Genomic DNA, 4,130 nt, shown 5'->3' on the forward strand with positions numbered 1-4,130 from the left:
ATAATAGTCTGTTAGAAATTCAATGGTGAAATTTCTATAGACTTTAGGAGCCTTGTGTAAACTCCGTAAGTTTTCACGATTCGGCCAATCGCAAAAGTTTTTGTCTGTCAACATAGTCATTATTATCACTCACTATGGTGCCAGAAATGCGATTTTATTTGTTTGAGGTAGTTAGAAGTATCAAAATACGTTATGGTCTGTGCTACTAGACTCAATTGATTATTTAGGATTTTATAGCGTAATAACCCATTTTCATAATTTTGGACGAAACGACTGTTCGAAACTGTAAATTTATTTATAGGAGCACTTCGGGGTTGAGTTTGGTAAACGATTTTCACTGTAGGTTGATATGAATATTTAGGATTTTTCAGTACTAAGTTTATTAAGCATTTTTTTGGAGTGAATAGTAACCTCGATAAGCATACTAAGTGCAGTGTTTTCAAAATCACAGTCTGAAATGCCCAAATTAGGTTAGAGAAGTTTTATTTGGACACTTGGAAATATCTTAGCCACACATAGTGAATAGTATTAGACACTTGGTATAAAGAGGAACCATTAGATGAATTTGTGAAGGAAATCATGGTGTAAGATCATGCCACCTAAGCAAAACCTTTTTCATCTGATCAACCAAATTGAGCCAGATCATATAGGGTTTCAACCCTAGTGAAATCCTAAATGGTTGGAATCCAATTGAAATCCCAAAAGTTTGGTTGAAACCAAAACCATAAACAGTTTCCCCAAACCCTAAATTGGCTTTCAAACCCTTTTTTATTCAATTTCTAGCATTGTGTTTAATCACTTGATTAAATTACTTCCACATGCTATTAATTTCTCAAATCCTTGTTATGACATCATTATCCAACCTTTTAAACCTTGAAAATTTGATTGGACCAAGAAAAATTGAATTTGAGCTTGATAGCATCTCAAACCCTAACCAAACCCCCTTTAAACCCCAAATTGAAGCCCACTTGGTTGAGGCCCACCAAGGCCCACAAATTTGGCCACCTTAGCAAAGCTTCTTGAAGAAGTTTCCTCCCCCACATGGCAGACCATCCACTGCCCTTGGCTGTACCTAATAGTGCCTTGATGAGATGGAGAAACCCACCCCATCAACCTCCATACCTCACAACTTCTGCAGGCAGTCCCTTACCCCTCACTATTCTCCACTTTATGTCACATATCCATCTCAAATCAATGATCATTCAAGTCCATATCTTCCCCCTCCAGAAGTATAGAGTCGTGCAAGACATACTTTTTTCCCTCTAATCACTTCTTCACCCCGTTCTTAGAGACAAATCTAAAAGAGCTCTCTCGAACAGATTTTTGGGTCTTTTTGCGTGGAGATTTTTGACCAATTGTAAGTATTTTAACACGATTACTCCTTCATACAAGTTGTTCCTATTTGAGTATAGTTTCCTTATATATATTATCCGTATCATTCCATGGTCATGTTGTCAGTAAAAAGTATTTTTAACCATGGAAAGCTCATTCTAGGCGTGAAACTGGAGAGTATGTTATGTTTTGGAGTTTTTGATCAAGCTAATGGACATATCTTGGTCCGAAAATTTTATGGAGTGTTTTTAGCATGTGTTTAAGAGTTTTCATTGAGGTTTTGTTGCATGAATAAAGTTTTTGATGATAGATTTTCTTAGATCTAGAAACTTGAAAACTGGAAGTGGAAAAATAGTTTTTATTTGGAGAAAGTTTGAATATTTCGAGGTTTGATCTTACTTTAAAGGCTTTGATATTTTTATATGATGATCCTAAGTCTCTTTTTTTCATGTTAGGATGTTATTTTGAAGATATTTAGTATTAGTTTCAAAGATACGATTTTTCTATACAAGAGGATTTCGGTTAGGCCTAAGATTTGATGTTGTTGGATTAGATCCATGTCTATTTGATTTTTAGCTATGTGATTTTAAGTTTGATGGTTGGATATTCTTTAGGACATATTTTTAAACCATGTGATACTTTATTTCAAAGATCTCACATTCTTAAGCCATTGATCAAGAGATTTATTAAAGCTAGTAGAGGAAAAAGTTTCAGTGTAAAACCAAAAACTCCAAGTGTTATTTTGTGATTTTGGTGAATTTTGTTTAATGATTTAAAGCATGGTTGATCTTAGGATGATGTTATGAATATGTTAGAAGTAAGATTTGATTTTTTGGAATACTTTGAGATGTTTTGATTTAGGGTCAAAGCTTGTGATTCAAGTGTTTGGATCTTTTCACAAAAAGTTTGGTGTTGATTATAAAATTTTTCTAAATGAATATTTTAAGTATGGTTTTAAAATTAGGATAGGAAGATCTTTGTTGCAAAATTTTGGGTTAAGCATGAGTTTTGAAGTTGGAAGGAATTGTAACAAAAATCAAGAGAAATGGCCTATGGATGTTTCGGCCATAGTGTGTTTTCCATAGTTGTGATTTGTTTTAAGTTTTTCTGAGTTGATATTTGAGTTTAGGACAAAATTTACATGAGGAATGTAAATTTTAAAAATTTTTGGAGTTAGGATGTGAAACCTTCAAGTTAGGGGTAAAATGGTCATTTTTCTACATGTAGAGGATAAAATGGTAATTTTACTCTAAGTTAGCTTGTTTTCATGTTGCTAATTGTTAGTAATTAAATGTCTAACTTTTAGAATACCTTCTTACAGTTCCTCGTGTTTTACGCTTTATTTTCGTAGAACGCGACGATCGAGGTAAGTTAGCTCCTAACTTACTATCAGTTTGCTGTGTATGTATGATGGGTAAGGGAACTACAATATATGTATGTATGTTATCATATATGCCATGCCATACCACATCATTACATGTTTATCTATTATGCATGATTTATTCTGTCATGAATATTTATCTGTTACACAATCTATTCTGCCATGTATTGCTATATGTTATAAGTATGCCATATGTTACATGTATGTCATATCATGTAATATTCACCATTGCAAGTATGTCATGTTAAGTAAAGAAGTCAGATCAAGTTTATGTTAAGTCAAGTTTCAGATCACGTTCAAGTTAAGTTATTCATGTCAATTACGACTCTAAGTGCTAAGATATGGTAATATCCTAGTGAAACTCCTTTGTTCACACTAGAGTGTCTAAATAGGTGTGAAATTCCCTGGGTTGATGAAGTACAGTCAACAGGTTGTGAATGGGGCCTAACTAGCTGGTCACCGGAGCATGTCAGGCACTAACACTGATGGAGCCATATTTTATTTTATGTGTCTTCACAGCAAGTGTGGCACAAACAATTCATGGGGTCACAACAACTGTGGAGTATACACTACGTGAGACACAACAATTGTGGAGTACGTATTAACGCATTCACAGCTAGTGTAGATACCTATGTTGTGATGCGGTAATCGGTAGGAACACACGGCTCAAGGGGACCCATGTAGCACCCATATGGTCACGTTATTAATTAAGTCTATTGAAGAAGATTCAAAGATTATGTCAAGAAGTTAAGAATAAGCAATCATGGTGACCCAATCAGATAAGAATAAGTTTCAGATCAAGTTCATATTATATTCACGTACATGTTATGTTCATGTTTACGTTAAGTTTCAAGTTCATGTTCATATTATATTATGTTCACGTTTATGTTATGTTCAAACTCACGTTCATGTTATGTTATATTTATGTTCACGTTATGTTTCAAGTTCACGTTCATGTCATGTTATATTCACGTACATGTTATGTTCAAGTTCATGTTCATGTTATGTTATGTTCATGTTTACATTATATCTAAAGTTCACATTTATGTCATGTTATTCTCAGGTTTATGTTAAATTCAAGTTCATGTTTATGTTATGTATGTTCACGTTCATGCTATGATTCAAGTCCATGTTATATTTCAAGTTCACGTTCATGTTATGTTGCTAGCCCATGTTATATTTTAAGTTCAAGTTTATGTCATGTCAAGTCAAGTTTAGTTCCCGTTTCAGTTCAGGTTATGTCAGTTATGCCATGCTTACTTATGACTTTAATTATGCATTCATACTTTTACTACCATGCATGAATCTTTAACCTGTGTGGAAGTTTTCTGTTAACTTACTGAGATTTGTAATCAAATCTCACTGTGGTAGTCCCAACTACCATTCCCCCCGAATGGTAGGCGAGGTGTTAGGATCA

The sequence above is a fragment of the Carya illinoinensis genome, chromosome 15 (assembly GCF_018687715.1).
Source record: "Carya illinoinensis cultivar Pawnee chromosome 15, C.illinoinensisPawnee_v1, whole genome shotgun sequence".
NCBI classification, from domain to species: Eukaryota; Viridiplantae; Streptophyta; class Magnoliopsida; order Fagales; family Juglandaceae; genus Carya; species Carya illinoinensis.